This window comes from Xenopus laevis, chromosome 1L (genome assembly GCF_017654675.1).
Source record: "Xenopus laevis strain J_2021 chromosome 1L, Xenopus_laevis_v10.1, whole genome shotgun sequence".
In the NCBI taxonomy this organism is placed as follows: domain Eukaryota; kingdom Metazoa; phylum Chordata; class Amphibia; order Anura; family Pipidae; genus Xenopus; species Xenopus laevis.
In genome coordinates, this window is record NC_054371.1 from 197,675,675 (window position 1) to 197,698,094 (window position 22,420).

Below are 22,420 nucleotides of genomic sequence, written 5' to 3' on the forward strand. Positions count from 1 at the left end.
CCCCCTAGCTTTGCAGCGAAGGGGGCCAGAAGACCCTTGCCCCCCATCTGTGCCTTTTGTGCCAGGTGGGTCGGGGGAAAAGGGCTCCACCGTAGCCTTCGGCCAACAGTGGGGCTGAAGACCCACTTATCTTGGCGCCTTTTGAGCTGTATAATCCTGGAGTTTTATAGGAAAACTTAGTCTTAGACTAAATTCTATTGCACCCTCTGCACATGTGTGTGCACTTGTGTGACTCTGGCACTGGGTGATATGAAGCACGCTTGAGCTTTAATAAAATAAAATTAAAAAAACAGGTGTACTGGGTCATATTCAGTACCTGGATTCTTTACTAAATTCTATTTAGTAAATTAAGTGGCATCACGAGAATCCCCTCTAAAGAGAAATCAAATTATATATTGAGAACGTTTCCCCTCTGGGACTCTAATAGAGAAACAGCCATCAAGACAAGCTCTCAAATATGTAATGACAGTTCGCACTATGTTTAGAGACCCGTATCCCCGTTTTCTTGCAACAAGGTAGACAGTAACAGCTTCTTTCCATTTGGTTGCAAGGCCCAGTGCGCGTAACTACAGTGGCCTAACTACAGTTTGTCGGGCCCCCCTGCAAAGAAATTTTCGGAGGCACCATCCCACCCACTCCCCGCCCAGTGCCTGCCACTCCCACCTCATGCCCATCTACTACCCACTCCCCCCTTGTCCAGCGCCCGGAGCAGCCTGCACCCCCCTTCCCAGGCCAAAGGTAAGAGAGGGGTGTTCAATGTAACTGTAGAGGAAACAGACCCGCAGTCCTGACCCCTCTGTGACCGTGGGGTCTGCATCTTCTTTAGTTACACCACTGATCATAGAAGCTAATGATACAGAACCGATGATTAAATGCTGATGCAAAATGTACTTGTTTCCAAGCTGCCATGTAATGAGAGTATGAATCACTAATTAGACTTGTATTGGGACTTACATTATATATAGTGAATAATGTACCCCCTGTTGTAAAATATAAGGATATTATAAATTTCTCAGTAGTTCCATGACCTTCTAAAGGCTCATGGTCAATGGCATTTTTACAGGTCATGGATCTTTTAATATCCTTATTTTTAAAAGAGGGAGTTCATTATTTATTATAATACACAAGTTTCAATGGGTCCCGTGACAGAAATTACATTATTATGCTCAGATTATATTTGATGACATAGTTTATAAGCATGGCTTGGATATTATATATATATACAATATACAATAAAACAGGGGGGTTGTGGGAGCACTCTAAAGGCTTTAAAGTATATATATAAGTATAATAAATGCTATTGCATATGTACCCAAAACAGGGGTTATTTTGTTACAAAGTTATGATCATAAAATTGATAAGCCACCATACCACGTCAAGGTAAACCCCGAATGGCGGACCCTAACTTGTTTTATATATATATGTAGAGATTATCGGCACTCACCATTCACATACTCACTTGCTGGGTGCTAACCAAAAATAATTATAGCAGTCCACGAAAGCACTCACAGCAGTCGCCATCCAGCGTGTATCAACAAATCATTTATTGGATCATTCATATGACCCCCAACTGCTACATGAAGACAGAATGAAGAGAAACAGATGCTGAGAGAGGAATAGTGAACATAAACTTGATTATTTCAGAAACAATGCAAAATTTTTAATTTGTATTTAGTATTTAGAACGTTTCTTGTTTCAGTACGATGAAGCTTATATTAAATTAGCATTTTGCACTAGTTCCCGTTTAAAGGTTAATAGACATCCAGAAAGCTCCAGATTACTTCCTTGTAATCACGTGATTTCCCTCCCTGCCCCTAATTTGCATATGCAAATTCGGATTCGGTTCGGCCTAGCAAAAGGATTCGGCTGAATCCAAATCCTTCTGAAAAAGGCTGAATCCTGGATTCGATGCATCCCTAAAATATATTCCTTCTTTCTCTGTAATAATAAAACAGTAGCTTGTATTTCATCCCAGCTAACACATGATTAATCCTTATTGGTGGTAAAATAATTCATACAGTAGAACACCCATTTTACATCCCCGTTTTCCCTCATTTTACATTGTTGTTTTGTGGTCGCACCCATATTAAGCATAATACATTTTCCTGATTTTACATTTTCCTTTTACACCGTTTTTTTCTGGTCCCCTGAAAAACTTAAAATGGGGGTTCTACTGTATTTGGTTTATATAGGGGCAGATTTACAAAGCTCGAGTGAAGGATTCGAATTAAAAAAACTTCGAATTTCGAAGTGTTTTTTGGGCTACTTCAACCATCGAATGGGCTACTTCGACCTTCGACTACTACTTCGACTTCGAATCGAACGATTCGAACTAAAAATCGTTCGACTATTCGACCATTCGATAATCGAAGTACTGTCTCTTTAGACAGTACTTCGATTAGGCTACCGAAGTCAATGTTAGCCTATGGGGAAGGTCCCCATAGGCTTGCCAGCGTTTTTTTGATCGAAGGATATTCCTTCGATCGTTGGATTAAAATCCTTCGAATCGTTCGATTCAAAGGATTTAATCGTTCGATCGAACGAATAATCCTTCGATCGTTCGATCGTAGGATTAGCGCTAAATCGTTCGACTTCGATATTCGAAGTCGAACGATTTTAGTTCCTAGTCGAATATCGAGGGTTAATTAACCCTCGATATTCGACCCTTAGTAAATCTGCCCCTTAGTGTTCAAGTTATTATTTAGAAGACTTAGGGGCACATTTACCTAGGGTCGAATATCGAGGGTTAATTAACCCTCGATATTCAACTGCCGAATTGAAATCCTTCTATTTCGAATATCGAAGTTGAAGGATTAGCCAATGTTAGCCTATTTCAGTTCCCCACAGGCTAACATTGGCCTCAGTAGGTTTTAGGTGGCGAACTAGGGGGTCGAAGTTTTTTTTAAAGAGACAGTACTTTGATTATCGAATGGTTGAATATTCAAATGATTTTTAGTTCAAATCGTTCGATTCGAAGTCGAAGGTCGTAGTCGAAGGTCGAAGTAGCCAAAAAAAACATTGAAAAACATTGAAATTCTAACTATTTTTCCTCTATTTTCCTTCACTCAAGCTTAGTGAATGGGCCCCTTAATGTATCCAGAAACCCCCAACATGAAAAAAGTTCCTGCGGTGCCAAATAAGGGATGTTATTGGCTATTTGGTAGTCCTTATATGGACTGGCAGCCTACAGGAGGCTCTTTTTGCCAGTACATCTGGCAGTCCCCAACCATTTTTCACCTGTGAGCCACCTTCAGATGTAAAAAATAAAAAATGTTCCTGGGTGGCACAAAATAAATGCTGTGATTGGCCATTCGGTAGCCCCTATGTTTACTGGCAGCCTACTGGGGGTCTCTGTTTGGCAGTAAACCTGTTTTTTATGCCTCTAAGCCTGGAATTCAAAAATAAGCTCCTGCGTTGAGGCCACTAGGAGCAACATCCAAGGAATTGGGGAGTAAAATGTTAGTCGCAAGCCACTGGTTGGGGACCACTGCTCTTGGGCCTTAGACACATGCCTCTGTTGCCTTCGCTCCGGGACCTGTTAATACTGTACATCCAGCACTTTCAGCAGGTAAGAAAGCACATCTAGAGAATGGGGGGAGAAAGTGAATGAGCAACGTGGTTTGGTGTGAGCATGTCTAGGATGGTGGTGGTGAAGGGAGTTGGGGCTGTGGGATTGTTGTTGGTGAGTGGGTTCATTGGGGGCTGCAGGGGAGTTGTTGGCATTATACCAACCACAACAATGATCTCTCCAGCAACTTTATTATTTTGTTTTGGGCTATGAAGTTATTAGCACTGCTTTATGTGGGCAGTATTTTTTACTGAAAGCTGTAGGGGCAAATTCAGTAACCTGCGTAAATTCGCCTCATTTCGCCAGGCGAAAATTCGCCAGGACAACGCTAATTCACTAAAATTTGAAGTTGCACCCAGGGCAATGGCGAAGTTTCGATATTGTTAATTCGGCAAGCAAAACGAAGCTAGCGTTGGCTAATTTGCATATGGCGGGAAATTAATTTCAATGGATGTATATGTTGCAGCAAATACATTACATTACATAAGGCCAAGAAAATAGAGTTGTTATATTGCCCTACATATGAGCCCAGTGTATAGTTTATGTGCCATATGTTAGGAAATGTAAAGGGGGGAAGCCGGGTACCCTAAAAAAAATTTACAATCATTTGCAGCCTATCACCTTGAAAAATAAAAAGTCGCCAGAGTTTTTTGGGACTCCTATCTACTCTATTGCACTTTGCCTGGTCTGAGGAGGTAAAGGCAAGTCTGGCGCAAGAGGTAACATGTAGTTACATCCATTCACCAGAATGAAAATTTGCCTGGCGTTAGAGTGTGAAGTAGCGCTACCTTCTATCTCCTTCGCTAGCGAATTTACGCCTGCGCCCATTAGTAAATTGTCGACGTCTTGAAATGGCGTCACGCTGGCGAATTTTCGCCAACTTTAGTCACTTCGCCCTTTAGTGAGTTTCCCCCATAGTGAGCAATGCCACATAAATTCAATGTAATTAATATGTTTTAAATTTTTATTTTTTTTGAGAAAACATTTAACAAAACCAACAAAAATAAAAACAAGGACTAAAAGAACATAATTGGCAGAAGGAGACTTTACAGTTTTGGGGTCCCATGTGCAAGTTTGTGAGTTGTATAGCTGTTTCTTTACCTCTATTATGCAAAGTTATCGGTTTGTTTCTTTCCCATAATGGGAGGTCATAGAGTGGTGTCTCCCATTAATGATCTCCTTGCTCTATGCTAAACTTGTAAGGCAGTTGCTAAGATATATTGTGGAACTTTAGAGAACAGATATAGCATTGAACAGCATTGTGACAAGGTTTGGCAATTCTTGTTCCACATAAGTACTGTATATGATCCCTAGTGTGAAATACTGGAATTTAATGGGATTGGACATGGCTACTCCTTGCATCAGGAATACTGGGACTTCTAGTTTCGCAACATCTTTTTATCCATACATGAAGTCATGTCATTGTGTTACATGCCCCACGCTTGCAGTACAAATTAGAAGTGATGCCTTAGCACTGGCAGTGGATGGGTTAACGTTCTGACCTTCCGTAGCTCACAAGCTAATTTTTCCTTGAATGAGGGTGCGGTGCTTGGCTTTGTGCATTATGTTCAGCGCAGCAACACGCCATGACATGTGATAACAGAACACTGACTTCTGATTGCACAATGAGATGCTAAGGACACAGAGAAAGGGGTGACAGATTGGGAGAAAAATGTTGATGCATGCCTAAGCAAAACCAAAAACATTCACTGGGAACCACTCCGGGAAAAGTAGCCAAACCAGTTTCAGATGTACACAGTGCGAATCAGTGCATTGCACATTATACCACCGAGCTCCCACGATATGCCAGGTATCATTCTTCCATGGCAAGGATTAGCAACATGCAATACTACAGGACTACAAACCCCATCAGCCTCACTAGCTCTTGGCATGTGCTTTTGGGAACTGGCAGTAGAACAAATAACCAACTTTTGGAGCCCTCCTAAAGTTTTAGTATGTTATAGAAGTTTCTATCCATTTAAACTTGCCTTTCTCTTGTTTCCTGCCTTGTTCCAGCTTTCAAATGGGGATCACTTTCCCCGACAATCAAAAACCTTTTGCTTTGTCAGGCTTCAGTGTTTTTTTGAATTGTCTTTATAACACTTTTTTTCTGTTCGGCCCTCTCCCATTTTTTTTCAGTCTTTCATTCAAACCATTGCCTGGTTGCTAGTGTAATTTGGACTCTATCAACCAGCTGCTGAAATACCAGACTAAAGAGCTGCTGAACTAATAGTTCATTTTTTTTTTTTTTTAAATGAAGATTTATTGCAAACTGGCTAAGAATATCACAATTTGCATGATAGTAAAAGTTAATTTAAAGGTGAAATACTACTATAAATAAAACATTTTCACGTGTACTCATTAAAAACATAGGGGCAAATTTACTAAAGGGCAAAGCGACTAACGCTGGCGAAAATTCGCCAGCGCGATGTCATTTCGGTACTTCACCGATTTACTAACGGTCACCAGCGTAACTTCGCTAGCGACGGAGATAGACTCTAGCGGTACTTTGCTCCCTAATGTCTGGCAAAGTTGCGCTCTGTTGAATAGACATAAATACGCAAATTCGCTAAGATGCAGATTTTACTGAAAGTTACCTCTTGCGTCAGACTTGCCTTCACCACCTCAGACCAGGTGAAGTGCAATAAAGTAGATAAAAAATAGATAGAAATAGATAGATAAAGTAGATAGAAAAAAATAGTTGAAAATTTTTCTAAGTTCCAAAAAAACGCTGGCGACTTTTCATTTTTCAGGGTGATAGGCTGCAAAAGATCATAATTTTTTTCTGGGTTTACCCGGCTTCCCCCCTACATTTCCTAATATATGGCACATAAACTATACACTGGGCTCATATGTAGGGCAATAGAACAACTCTATATAATTTTATTAAGCTTCCCTGGCATTGTAGTGTATGTATTTGCTGCAACATATACGTCTATTCAACTTTAACTTCCTGCCGTATGCAAATGAGGTAACTCTAGCGTAACTTTGCGTCGCTTGCCGCAGTAACGCTAGCGCAACTTCGCCATCGTTTGGCGCCCTGTAAGCAAGTTCGGATTTTAGTGAATTAGCGTTTTCCTGGCGAATTTACGCCTGGCGAAGTGTTACAATATGAGCAAAGCCACTGCTGGCGAATTTTCAGAGGTTAGTAAATTTGCCCCATAGTCTAGTTTAGTGCCTTTGTATTCTTCTCCCCAGCTGGTCTGCTGTGCTGGTTGCAGGTTAATAACGCTAGCAACCAGGCAGTGGTTCAGCAATCAAAATGGAAGATCGGTAGGAGCGGACCTGAAAAGAAAGATAAGCAGTAAAAAAAAAATAATGATGGAATTGAACCCTTTTGCAGTTGCAGGGTCAGTGACCCTGACAACCAGATAGCATTTTCATTTAAGCCTGTGAATAAGCAGAATAGAAACGTGAAGAATTAAAAAAACAATATGTAATATAAAGTAATTAAAAATCTGCTTAGAATGTGTCCTTCTATAAAACCCTAAACATCCTCTTTAACAATCACTTTAAGGCTAATGGCCGAGGTTTTCATAGCTCACTAGCCAAATAATATAGCAAGCTGATGGGGAAAACAAGTTCTCTTGCTCTTAGGAACTTACTTTCTTAAGAACTTGCTTAGAACATATTCCCAGTGAAAGGAAGCAGCTCTTGTCCTGTCAGTAAACACTGACTAAATTGCATATAAAACACACTTTTGTCTTCCATCAAAGAGCCTCATGTAACAATTACACATTACAGAACACAATGCCTGTGATTCAGTAGAAATCAGTGCGGCAGGGGTAAGTTTAAACCCCCAGTCAACATTGTTATTGCTTAATAAATTCAACCGACTGGGTTTATAAGTGAGTCAGAGTTGGTCATGCTGTTGGCTAGTGTTCTGGGCACAATGGTGACCTTTAGGGGCCGATTCACTAAGGGTCGAATATCGAGGGTTAATTAACCCTCGATATTCGACTAGGAACTAAAATCCTTCGACTTCGAATATCGAAGTCGAAGGATTTAGCTCAGATAGTACGATCGAACGATTATTCCTTCGATCGAACGATTAAATCCTTCGATCGAACGATTAAATCCTTCGAATCAAACGATTCGAAGGATTTAAATTCCAATGACCGAAGGAATATCCTTCGATCAAAAAAAGTTAGCCAAGCCTATGGGGACCTTCCCCATAGGCTAACATTGACTTCGGTAGCTTTTAGATGGCGAACTAGGGGGTCGAAGTTTTTTTTAAAGAGACAGTACTTCGACTATCGAATGGTCGAATAGTCGAACGATTTTTACTTCGAATCCTTCACTCGAAGTTAGTGAATCGGCCCCTTAATATCGTCGCAACTCAGGATTCCAAAAGATTATAATGGTTGTGAGCCATTTTGCAAGTTAAAAGGTGTTGTTCGCACCATATTCTTAAAGGTGTGGTTCACCTTTACTTTAACATTTGTTATTGTTATACAGGGTGGCCAATTTTAAGCAACGTTTCAATTAGTCGTCATTGTTTATTTTTTTATAGTTTTTTTTTTTTTTTGCCTTCTGATTCTTTCCAGCTTTCAAGTGGGAGTCACTGACCCCATCTAAAAACAAATGCTCCGTAAAACTACAAATGTCTTGTTATTGCTACTTTTTATTACTCATATTTCTATTCATATTGCTCTCCAGTCTCTCATTCAAATCGGTGCATGGTTGCTAGGGACCTAACTACCAGATTGCTAAACTTACTGGAGAGTTGCTGAATAAAAAGCTAAATAACTCAAAAACTGCAAATGATAAAATATTAAAACTAACTGCAAATTATCTCAATCTCTACATCATTCTGAAAGCGAACTCAAAGGTGAATAACCCATTTAACAGCTTTTCAATTGGTCTCCATTTTATTTCTCACAGGTTCTGAATTGTTTACCTTCCTTGCCTTTTTCCAGCTTTCTTTTCACCAAAAAAAATTAAAATGAAGACCAGTTGTTAATGTAATAATTATTAAATAGATTGTTACTATTGTTACGGCTTGGTAAAATGTACTGATACTTGTGAGTAGATTTATCAAGGTTCGAAGTGAATTCGAGGGAATTTTCTAAGTGAAAATTTTTTAAATTCGAAGTAATTTTTTGGATACTTCGACCGTCGAATAGGATACTACGACTTCGAATTTACTTCGAATTCGATTCAAAGTAAAAATAGTTTGAATATTCGACCATTCGATAATCAAAGTACTGTCTCTTTAAAAAAACTTTGACTTCAATACTTCGCCAAATTAAACCTGCCGAAGTGCTATGTTAGCCTATGGGGACCTTCTAGACCAAGTATTTACACATTGAAGTTAAATCGTTCGATCGTATGCTAAAATCATTCGAACGATTTTACTTCGATCTTCTTTTTTTCACACAAACAAGAAAGTCAAAAATGTTTTATTCTTTTTTTAGTCTCTTTCCCTCCCATTTTCCTAATTTACATTCGGGATTCCACTAAAACTTTCACAAAGGATTTGGGATTCACTCGAATCCTAAAATAGTAGATTTGTTGCATCCCTACATATTACTATATTAATAAATACTTGGCATGGTTGGAAATATGTGAGCCACAAGGGTAAGGTTGGCAATAATAGTGCTAGTCTGTGCTGGAGAAACCGTGACTAGGCTTTATGATATTATTATACCATTATTTTTCTTGCACAAATTAAATTGCAGCAGCATTTGTCAATGTTTCAGGTTGACTCTGAATGAAGCCTTTTTATTTGCCAAGTCTAAAGAATCAGCTGTAGCTTGTCAATCAGTAGCAGCTATATCCAACAGAGACTATCTTGTTGTTTAAAAAGATATATACCCAAGGGAGAAAAGTATGTGTTGTTTTTTCTGCAGTAGAAAGCTCAAGTTTTGATCTTCAGTTCACACAAACACATGAAGGAACTAGAGAGAAAACAGGAAGTCCAAACTGAATTTCAGAGGTTGTTTGTCTTGTTTTCCTCAGGCTCAAATAGCAATATAGGGTCTAGAAAAGGGCTCAGTGTCTTTCATTTTTTTCAACCTTAGCAGCCATATAACTCATGGAAGGGAAGTTTATCTACAGTAGATACAGTTGGTTTTTTGGATGGTACTTATTTATTACAGGCAGGGCCGCCATCAGGGGGGCCTTTTTTCGCCACTTTGGGACTTCAACATCATCTATTTCCGTGACTTCGGATCTTTGCCGGTCGGGACTTCAGAAGAGGTGGTGCGGCTTTGTTGCTGTCAAAGGGGTCTCTTTCAAAATGTGCAGTACAGCCGAGCCCCCCTTGACAGAGGCGAAGCCGCGCCACCTCTTCCGAAATCCTGAATTGCAGACGAGCCGAAGTCCTGAAGCGGCGAGAAGCCCCGAAGTCACAAAAATAGACGAAGCTGAAGTCCTTAAGCCACGAGTTCAGTTCTACTGAACACCCATGTGTGTTTTTTTTGTTTTTTTAAACCCCTGGCCACTAATTATATATACTATTATTTTAATACTCTATAGGCACTGCCACCAATTTTTTTTAAACTTGTAGGTGGCCCTGACCACCAATGTTTTTGTAAAAAACTTTTTTATTTCTATTTATGGGGGGGTCCTGACCACCAGGGATTTTTTCTAACTTGTAGCGAGGCCCTGACCACCAATGTTTTTTTAAAAACTTTTAATTATAAGGGAGCCCTAACCACCCATGGCTTTTTATAACTTGTGAGTGAGGGCGTTTACCGTTTTTAGCACTGGTGTGTACTTTTTACTGTGGTGTGGGGCTTGGGGCGGGATCTGGGGTTTAGCAGGTTCCAGGGGTCCTAGAAAATTTTGCTGTACGGGGCCCCGGGATTTCTGATGGCGGCCCTGATTACAGGCTAAAAAGCTAAAAAGTTTCACAGCTATGGCACACATGTTCTTTACACAGTTTTTCTTCATCTGTCATTGTATTTTCTTCATTGTCATTGTATTAAAGTGGTATTAAAGGGGTATTAAAGGGGTATTTGAGGGGTATTCAGGGATATCACATTGAACCTTTCCATAACACCATTGGTTGATATGTAGTTTATGATTATATTGGGGGTCATCCAAGCCCCTCTTAAAGAATGTGCCTTCACAACATGACCCAGCATGACCCAGTAGGACATCCACAACCTCGCGGTCCTCGGCTACACTGCTCTAGTCTAAAGTGGTGGATTTTTGTTATTTTCAATGGAAGAAAAGATCCCCCGCTGTCTGTCTATAATGTCCTCTAAAGAGTAATTTAGGAATCTTTGAACAGTCTTTCTTCATAGTTTAATTGCTTAATTCCTTTTACCAGTCACATCTCTGTACTCTCGCCAGCTCATTAGTATCCTTCTATTTTACATTGTTTTACATGGTTTGCTGAATTGTGAAAATATATGCTTTATGTCCCCTTTAAGGACTGGAGTCCAAAATTGCACTGCATACTCCAGGTGAGGCATTACCAGGGTCCTATAAAGAGACAAAATTATGTTTTCATCTCTTGAGTTTATGGCCTTTTAAAGCAAGATAGTACTTTATTTGCTGTAGTAGCCTCTGAAAGACTGCCTAGAGTTATACAGTTTGTTATCCGCAAAATCCTTGAATCCTTCTCAATCACAGATACCCCCCAAGACCCTACCATGGAACTGATATCTTAATTTGCTTAATAGTGGATTGTGGATTGAGTATCCACAACATTTGGCCATAGAACTAAAATTCCTCCCATGAAGTTGTGCAGCATATGATCTGGTGCATTTGTGCTTGAGTATAATCATTATTAGCAAATTCATTTTATTATTGTTATTTTTTATTTACAATCTATATCAAGTCTCCTCATATTAAAGGGATAGTAGAGCCCAGATATAACATTTTCATAGTGAAAGTACATCTAAGGCTAAGCAATATTCCACTATTTATTCATAAACATTTCAATGTTATGTTTGTAAATGTAATTGCAATCGAAAGCAGTATTTGTTTGTCGCTTGCTATTCTCTGCACTGCTGGCTTTGACTACATGTACGATTAAAACAATGTTGCGTTAGTCTGCTCTACTCCAGCAAAAATTCAGTTTCCCATAATACTGTTGCATGCTCAGTGGTTCCTTCTCTGGATACTCTCATTAGAAGCAAAGATGATATAGGTATTTCACTAAATTAGACATTATGCATACCCTCTTTTATCAGCATTAACTCCCATCTGACGTGTTTTTTTAATGATACAATCAGATTTGAGATTCCGTTGAATCTAATGCTGAGACAAAACGAAGAGCTTTGTTTGAATGAAAAAGCAAAAATTAACTATAAAAATCTATAAAATGCTGGACAATTTATGATAAGTTTACCGGCGCAAATGTTAAAAAGATTTAATTTTATAAAATTGAAAGTTGTAACAGACCAGTAGCATCTGTCCATGTCAAACATTCTTGCCTGTATTGCACCTCTCTGCTCTACAACTGCCCTGTAAAGCTCTACCAGAGAAATACAGGGTTTTTTAGATAACATATACAATCTACACAGTCTGAATAATTTTTCCCTTAAAATTTTAAATATTAACGACAGAGAGAATTTTTAGCATAGTCGAATTGTATTAAACATTTTTTTTCTATGAATTTGAACCATTTTTATGTTACCAAAGCATGTTTGACAGCTTTGAGAAAGTAAAAACCATTCCTTTTCTATGGGCTATTCAGCTCCATTTCATCACGATGAAAAGACAAAAAATGTGTCATGGTGAAGGGAATGTTGTTGCAAAAATGTTCGGGAAAAAAACCTTTTTTTTTTACTGAAACTGCCATTTTTTTCCCTGGTGATATTAAAAATAAACTGAATTTCTGTTTGATCTTTAATAAATGTTGTATATGCTTTTTAGGGTACTTTAATTACATGTGTTAGTGGCCATGTAAGTCAAAAGATACTGCTTACAACTTATTTAGCCCTCACAGAAACAATATAATGATCCATTGTCATTGATAATACAGGTTGGGGGATCTGTTATCCAGAAAGCTCCTAATTACGGGAAGGTCATCTCCAATAGAGGCCATTTTGATCAAATAATTTACATTTCTAAAAAATAGTTCCTTTTTATTATTAACATGTATTTATATGGCGTCAACATATTTCACAGCGCTGTAAAGTAAATGTGTTTCTACAACTAAATCACATGAGTTACATACATAGAACATATGGAGTTGCATACATCACAACCAATACTGGTACAAAAGGTGAGGAAGGCCCTGTGCAAAAGAGCTTACAATCTAAAGGGAAGGGAATAAGACAAGGTGTGGGAGTGGGCAAGATCAGAATGAAGTGGGTGAGAGATGTGGTACTGTATGTGGTGTTGCATTTGATAGTTGGAGTGAGAGTAGGCTTCTCTAAATAAGTGCATTTTAAGAGATCTTTTGAAAGCAGAAAGTTTGGGAGAAAGTTGGACAGACTGCGGGAGAGCGTTCCAGAGGAGGGGTGCAGCCTTTGCAAAGTCTTGAATGCGAGCATGTGAGGAGGTTATAAGAGAAGAGTTGAGTAGCAGGTCAGTAGAGGAGCATAGTAAGCGGTTGGGTGAGTATGTAGAGATGAGTTCAGAGTAGGATGGGGCAAAGTTATGAAGTGCTTTGAATATCAAGGTCATTCATTTGAATCTTATTCTGAAAGGTAGCGGAGGCAGGCAGGAGGACATCCAAGTAGAGATAGAGGAAAGGCAGGAGGAGGAGAGCTGAGTTAGGAGTTCTGGGTTGAGATAAGGAGAGATAGATCTGAGTATCACCAGCATAGAGGTGGTAGGCGAAGCCATACAAGTTGATGAGTTTGCAGAGGGAAGAAGTATAGAGGGAGAATAATAAGGGGCCCAGGACAGAGCCTTGCGGAACCCCAACAGAAGAGGTAGGGGAGAAGATGCTAGTCTATTGTAGGAGACATTTAAAGATTAGTGAGGTAAGAAGAGAACCAGGACAGGGCTGTGTCAACCAGGCCAAATGAATGGAGGAAATGTAGGAGGAGAGTTTGATCCACAGTGTCAAATGCAGTATTAGTAGTGAGAAATGGTTGTTGGCTTTAGGTGTTAAAAGGTCATTAGTTAGTCGGGTTAGGGCAGTTTCAGTGGAGTGTTGTTGCTTAAAACCAGATTGCAAGTTGTTGTCAGAGAGGAAAGAATTAGTCAGTTGTAGACTAGGTGCTCAAGTAGTTTAGAGATGAAAGGTAGCAGAGAGATAGGTTGGAGGTGATCAAGATTGGAGAGATCAAGACAGGGTTTGGGATGGAGTTGACAAGAGTATGTTTTAGTTGAGAAGGAAAGATTCCCGTTGAAAGCGAGAGATTAAATAGATGAGTTAAGGCTTTGATTTGAAAAGGATTGGTATTGCAGAAAAGTTTTGAAGGAATTGGATCAAGCAGGCAGGTAGTAAGGTGAGAAGAGGCCAAAAGTTTTGAGACTTCCTCATCAGTCACCAGGACGAAGGAACACAGAAGAGACTGTGTGGAGGGAGGGTGGACGAAGTCTATGGGGGAAGTGGCCAGCACTGGCGAAAATTCACCAGCATGACGTCATTTCGGCACTTCGCCAATTTACTAACAGGCGCTGGCGTAATTACACCAGCGAAGGAGATAGACTCTGGCGCAACTTCGCACTCTAGCGCCAGGCGAATTCTATGGCGAAAGAGCGTTACTTTGCAAATTCACTACGTTTTTGATTTTACTGACCGTTACCTCTATCTCCAGACTTGCCTTCACCACCTCAGACAAGGCGAAGTGCAATGGAGTAGATAGGACTTACTTGAAATTTTGTTGAAAGTTTTTTCCCAAAAAACGCTGGCGTCTTTTCCTTTTTACAGGGTGATAGACTATATAAAATTTTTGGGGTACCCTCCTTCCCCCCTACATTTAAAACATATGGCACCTAAACTATACAGAGGGCACATGTGTAGGGCATTATAACAACTATATATAATTTTATTAAGGTTCCCTGGCCTTGTGTAGTATAATGAATATGCTGCAATATATAAATATATACGGCCATTGTACTTTAACTGCACGCCGTATGCAAATTAGCCAACGCTAACGTATTTTCGCTAGCGCAAATTCGCAAGCCTTCGGTACCCTGTGCACAACTTCGGATCTTCATGAATTAGCGTTGTCCAGGTGAATTTACGGCTGCCGAAGTGTTGCGATGTGCGCGAAGCCAGCACTGGCAAATTTTCGCAGGTACGTAAATTTGCCCCATGGCGTTTGAGTACTGTAATGTCACTTCTAATAGTATTAATTTTGTTTTTGAAGTGCTCAGCAATATCTTGAGCATAGACGGATGGGCACGGAAGTGTTGGAGAAGGGGAAAGAAGAGTGTTAAAGGTGGAGAAAATTTGTGCCGGTTTTTTTAGAAAAGGAGTTGATGAGTGAAGTAAAATAAGTTTGTTTGGCTTGGGAAAGGCTGGTGTTATAGAAGCACAGGACAGATTTGTAGCTCCAAAAGTCTGACTCTAAGCGAGATTTGCACCAGCGATCTTTGGAGAGCTTTTGTATAAGCAGTATGCCATGGTTGAAGTGGTTTGGGTCTAACATGTTTAGTTTTTGCAGGAGCAAGCTCATTAAGGGCAGTGGTGAGAAAATGATATTAGATAGAGGTAGCCTCATTAGGACAAGAGATGGAGGAGATATTAGCGTGAAGATAATAAAACAGTACCTTATTCTTGATTCCAACTAATTGATAATTAATCCTTATTGGAGGAAATAATATCCGATTGGGTTTAATTCATGTTGAAATTAAGTTTAGCAGACGTAGAGACAGACGTAGAGACAGACGTAGAGACAGACTCCAATACCCGAGTTTAACTTATTTATTATTAAAAACGCCCTATTTAATCAGTAAGGGTAAAAACTTGATAAAATCAAGCAAAAAACTAAATTGTATTATTTTTTCGGGATTTTTTCCAGAAAAGCCAGAATTTTCAGGATTTTTGCCTGAAATGTCTGAAATTGTCAGATTTTTGGGCTAATTCCAGCGCAGACCATAGAAATTTCAAAATAGGTTAGGAACCTCTGCCGTTGACATGCACAACCTTGACAAGTCTGAGATGGCTTTACTAAATCTCAAATAAATTTGAGTATAAAAAAAAAAAAAAAAAATAGAGTTTTGCCCCAAACTCCCTGGTCCAAAGCATTCTGTTTAACAGGCCCCATACTTGTACACCAGGAGTTATATGCTCTTTATTATTGCCTTGCTGTAAGACTTTTTCCATTGTATGACTTCTGAAAGTTATTGCCAGTGCTTTGCCCTTGACACAATTTAGTGATATTCAGTGTTGCCACTGAGAAGCCCAGGAACACAGGTTCATAGGCAAGTGACATGTATTTATGGCAAACAGGTACCAAAAGAATTTATCAGCACTCTAAGTTGGGTCGTGGCTTGATTTTTTTTTTTTTTAACATAGCAAGAAAAATGTACTAAAAATAAAAATACATTTAGAAACACATGACGCTAGAAGCAAAGGGACATCCTGTCCGGCTGCTGTTGGGAGGTATAATACACATTGTCTACACAAAGGATTAAAAGTGGGACAAGTAGCCAAGGAAACCAAATCTCAACAATGTTTTTTTCTCCAGATTAGATGAGGCATTACGTACTGAATGAATTGCATGTCAGCGCTCATTTTTTAGGCTAGGTCAAATATATTTTTATCTAGTTAAAAAAAGCTATCAAGCTTCTGCCATTTTCTTTAAGAGCACAGAACTTTTCTTTCTAGGCCAACTACGTATGAATAGTAAGGGAAATAGGGAACCATGTACTAAACATGGAGACGTCTTGTCCTCCTGAGAGGCGAAATTAAAATACAATTTTACTAGTGCATTTATTTGATTTGTGGATTATTATACTAAAGCTTCAACTGCTCCTAATAAAATGTATCCCATTTGGTTGCCTAGTAAATATATATATATATATATATATATATATATATATATATATATATATATATACTTTGTGTATATATATATATATATATATATATATATACAGGTATTGGATCTTTTTTCCAAAAACCTGTCATCCAGAAAGCTCTGAATTAGAGTCCTGCAGTGGGTCGGGTACCCACGGGTTACCCGCAAAAACTTGCAGTACCCTGTAGGTTGCGGGTTGAAGTTCCAGGTGTGGGTATAGACACCGGTCGGCAATTCTGCGGGTCGCGAATCGGGCCTCTGGTCTTCTCAATAGCGATTTTTACTCCTTTTTTCTGATCACGTCTACTTCCGATGATTTCACTTCCGGTTTACAATGACAGCACTTCCTGATTCTTGATGGTCAGTGGGTCCGGGTTGTGGATAAGGTACCCACGGGTCGGGTCGGGTAGCAGGTCCAAGCGGGTAAGAATGCGGGTAAGAATGCGGGTTGCGGGTATGGGTTGCAGGTACGGGTTCCAAAAAATGGACCCGCGCAGGACTCAGGAATTACAGGAAGGCTTTCCCCCATTCACTCCATTTTAACCAAATAATTAAAATTAAAATTATCATCATCATTTAATTATATAGTGCCGACAAGATACGCAGTGCTTTACCTTAATTATAACAAAAGGGAATAAATGGTTGATAACAAACAATAAGTACAATAAGATTAGAGGGCCCTATAAATTAGAGTTTACAAACTAAAAGATAGGGTACAATTGAGATTTTAGAAACAATTGTGTGATTTATGATACAGCAATGATTAATATTTAAGGTACATTGAATAAGCAGGTGGGTCTTTAAGGAGCGCTTGAAAGTTTGGAAAGAAGGAGAAAGTCTAACTGCTCAAGGCAGAGAGTTCCAGAGAAAAGCAGAAGCCAGAGAGAAGTCTTGTAGACAAGAATGGGCAGAAGTGATGAGAGGAGAAGCGAGGTGAAGGTCAGAAGCAGAGTAAAAGTTGTGTGAAGGAGTGTCTTTTGAGACCAGAAATGAAATATATTGAGGGGCTTCATTGTTAAGGGCCTTGAATGTGAGTGTTAGTAATTTGAATTTGATTCTAGAGAAGATTGGGAGCCAGTGAATATGGCTGCAGCTGATGTTGAGCGGTGAGATAGACGAGTCTAGCAGCCGCATTTAGAACAGATAAGAGTTGTGAAAGGTGACTTTCTGGAATACCCGCGAGGAGTAGGTTGTAGTAATCAAGACAGGAGATGATAAGTGACTGAATTCTGAACATGGTTGTATTTGGGGAATGTTGAGCAGTTGAATACGACAAGATTTTGCAAGTGTTTGAATGTGTGGTGAAAAAGACAGATGCGAGTCTAGGCAGCATGCCTTTGTGGTGGAATGAAACGTAGTGTTGTTTACTTTGTGTGATATCTGAGGTACAGGGGAAGATCTTGGAGGAAATATAATGATTTGTTTTAGAAAGATTCAGTTTCAGGTGGTGCTGTAACATCCAGGAGGAGACTGCAGAAAGACAGTCTGTAACTGTGGGCAGAAGCAGAGAGGTCAGGAGTAGATAAGTTGGGTGTTATCAGCATAAAGGTGGTACTGAAGTTCAAACAACTGAATAAGTTTTCCTAGCGAAGTAGTATAGAGCGAGAACAGCAGAGGACCTAGAACAGAGCCTTGTGGAACTCTGACAGAGAGAGGAAACACAGTAGAAGTAGAGTTAGAGAAGGCAACTTTAAAGGAACATTCAGACAGATAAGATGTAAACCAGCTGAGTATAGAATGTCTAGGAGTAGTGGGTGGTCAACTGTACCAAATGCTGCAGAGAGATCTAGAATGATTAGTATGGAATAGTGACCTTTAGACTTTGCCAGTAGAAGATCATTGGTTACTTTGGTGAGTGCAGTTTCAGTTGAGTGTGATGGGCAGAAGCCAGATTGCAGGGGGTCCAGAAGGGAGTTGTGAGTGAGATGCTGGATTAAGGGTTTTTCTAAACGAGCCTTTCCATTAATTTGGATGCAAATGGAAGAATAGAAACCGGACGATAGTTGTCAGTAGAGCTGGGAGCTGGGTTTTTTGAGGATAGGAGTGATTAGTGCTTGTTTGTATAAGGATGGAAAAGTACCAGTAGAGATTGAAAGGTTAAATAGGCGGGTAAGTGCAGGAGAGAGTGTATCAGAGATTGGATAGAGGAGGTGAGAGGGTTTGGGGTCAAGGGAGCAGGTTGTGGGTTTTGTGCAGGAAAGAAGTTTGTTAACTTCATCTAGTGTTTTGTGGGGGTGGAGTACAAAGTGGATGTGAGTGGAAATTCAAATGATTTCCTTTTTCTTTAAAGTAATAAAAGAGTACCTTGTACTTGATGGTAAATCTACATTGGTGGCAGAACAATCAAAACATAGTTTTAATGATTTTTAGCATATTTAGGGTCTTTACAGAAAGATCCATTTCCTGGAAATCCCCAGGTCCCAAGCATTCTGGATATTAGATCCCATACCTGTACAGGTATGGGACCTGTTATCCAGAATGCTTGGGACTTGGGGTTTTTCACATAATCAATCTTTCTGTAATTTGGATCTTCATACCCTAAGTGTACTAGAAAATCATGTAAACATTAAATAAATCCAATAGGCTGGTTTTGCTTCCAATAAGGATTTATTATATCTTAGTTGGGATAAAGTACAAGCTACTGTTTTATTATTATAGAGAAAAAGGAAATCGTTCTTAAAAATTTTGATTATTTGGATAAAATGGAGTCTATGGAAGATGACCTTTCTGTAATTTGGAGCTTTCTGGCTAATGGCTTTCTGAATAATGGGTCCCATACCTGTATTTTATGCCCAGCATGGCCCGGCACTGCTGTGGGTCAAATAAATAAGTACATTAGAGCAGTACTGATCTGACTCATGTTTTAAAGCTTCTCCCCACTTTCCCCAAAGTGTGTTTGCTGTTTTATTATTAACATGTATTTATATAGCGCAAACATATTTCGCAGAACTGCATATATAAAACAGATATTTAAACATTTTCTCTCCATGGGACAATGCAAATCAATGGGATGATTCAACAATTTTTCTTAGGTATTATCAAGCATTTATAGATCGTAAATAACATATTTATATTGATAAATGCCTGAAAAACTTCAGACTGCACATAAATTAAACATGATTAAACCTTTGCTGTGTCTGTCCTAATTGGTCAGTTGTTTTATGTTTCTACAGAAATCTACAGGTCTCCACCGAGTAAGGGTGTTATCTATCAACGGTCAAGTTGTGTTTTCTTGAAAAATTTTAGTTTTATGAGGTTAGTTTCACTAAAACTCACATTTTTTGAGATTTGTTATGTCCCAAAGCTGCTAAAAGCCAGAATCTGATAATACTCCAGCTAAAACCTGTCAAGGCCATGTAGAAGTCAATGGCAGAGGTCCCACCATATGAAGATGTTTTTGCCGTCATGATTTTCCGTTTTTTTATGCTGGTTTGCATTTGAAAACTCAATAAATTCGAGGTTTTGAAGTTTTGAAGCCTATAAACTCCAAGTTTTTTCCCCGATTTCATTCAATTGAGTTTTTTCACAAATAAGCAAACATTGTGCGTTTATTCAAAAACTTCACAAGCTCGACCTTTGATAAATAATACCATAAGGAGCAGATTTATCAAGAGTAAAAAAATAAAAAAATTTGACTAGGGAATAGTCCAAATTCGATTCAAATTTGAACGAATACAACCTATAACCCACACAAAAAAAAAAAAGATTTTTTAAAATAAATTTCAGTTGGTCTTTTTTTATTCGAATTTCGAAGTTATGGAAGTTCAAAAAAACTCCCATTACTTCAAAATTCAACCCTGCCCCTAAATGTCAGGACAGCAAAAGTCTCTAAAAACAAATGGCTTTTATCAAGGGTCGAATTTGAAAAAAAAATGGGTTTTTTTGGCCAAATAGGTCCCATTTTGATCGAATAGGTCAGTTTTCGATCGAAATCTAATCGTACAATTCAAAGTTTTTCCACAAAAAAAACAAAAACAAATTTCACCAATTGACTCCAAATTGGTTCTAGGAGGTCCCCACAGGCTAAAACAGCAATTCAGCAGGTTTTATATGGCGACTAGTCGAAGCAGAATTTTTAAAGAGACAGTACATGATAAATTTCAAAATCTGAATTTTTGAATTAGAATTTTCACTTAGACCTTTGATAAATCTGCCCATAGACTTGTATTTGTTGGGTTATGAGACCTCCCTCACTGACCAGCCTGGGTTTTAAAGTGATACTGACACTAAAAAAACTGTTCTTCAAAATATTAATGTACGTTACAAATTACCTATAGGTCATGTTGATGTTTTTTTGCTGATAGATCTGATTGTATACAGTAAGTCATTGTTACTTGAAGTTCCTAAACCTGACTGTTTTGCCGACCTGACTGTCCCTTCTCAACCTGTCAGTTAGAGTTTCTTATACTAACAGACTATTGCTGCACAAATATGGCAGCCCACTCATAAAGGAGCATGGAAGGATCAGAAAGGTAATATAAAGACATTGGGCGAATATTTTCTTAAAATTATAAATAGCATGCAAAGACAATGTTATGATAATTAGCCACTTGAGGCCCATCTGGTCAACCTGTAGCACCTCATTCTGCTATACCATGATATTGTTCTCTACATAAAAGGTTTGAAACCATGAAAACCTTTAACTAAGTGACAAAGAGCCTTTATCTTAATATTTAGGTTGCATCTTCACCCTATTGTCTGCAGAAAGCTTCATCCCATCTGTTTACAGCTCTGCACAATATGTTGGCACATATTATGTTAATAATAATAATTCAAATGATGCATTTTATCAAACTGTATTGGATGATTCTTTATTCAAGAACGAATAGCTAGTTAAAATAACCTATGCAACTAGTGATGGGCGAATTTATTCACCAGGTGTGAATTTGCGGCAAATTTTCGCTTTTTGACACTGGCATCAAAGTTTCTTCGACACCAGCGCCGGTTCCGACATTGACTTTAATTGACTTTCAACTTTGACACTGGCGCCCATTTTGCAGCAAAAATCGCAGTTTCGCAAATAGTCTTTGTGAGTTTTGTGAGTTTTGAGAGTTTTGCTGGAAATTCTCGTAATTCGGGGTGAAACGGGACAAATTCACCCATCAACATGCAACTACATGCAACATTTTGTATTAATAGTGCCTGCAGAAGCCAGTGGTTCATATTTAAAAATATAGAGTTAAAGCGATACTGTCATGGGAAAAAATCTTTCCCCCAAAATGAATCAGTTAATAGTGCTGCTCCAGCATAATGCTGCACTGAAATCCATTTCTCAAAAGAGCAAACAGATTTTTTTATATTCAATTTTGAAATCTGACATGGGGCTAGACATATTGTCAATTTCCCAGCTGCCCCAAGTCATGTGACTTGTGCTCTGATAAACTTCAATCACTCTTTACTGCTGTACTGCAAGTTGGAGTGATATCACCCCCCTCCCTTTCCCCCCCCCCAGCAGCCTAACAAAAGAACAATGGGAAGGTAACCAGATAACAGCTCCCTAACACAAGATAACAGCTGCCTGGTAGATCTAAGAACAACACTCAATAGTAAAAACCCATGTCCCACTGAGACACATTCAGTTACATTGAGAAGGAAAAACAGCAGCCTGCCAGAAAGCATTTCTCTCCTAAAGTGCAGGCACAAGTCACATGTTGGGGTAGTTGGGAAATTGACAAAAAAAAAACAGGTCCCATACTGTAATAGGTGTGTGAAATACATTTTGCGGCTGTGATGCCACAAATAGCTTGCTTTTAATAGGAAGCTAATGTAAATATATGTTTTTGGTATACATGTACATTGTGGGTTGTAGATTCTGCCTGCTACTATAGTATTTAGCAATGATGTTTCAATGACAAATGAACAACTGACTGTGAACAGGAAACACCTCCTTTTCCTTTGGGATCATCTTATCCTGTTTCATGAGTTCTCTTTTCAATCTTTGGTTTCTATAACCACTCTAATTGCTCTA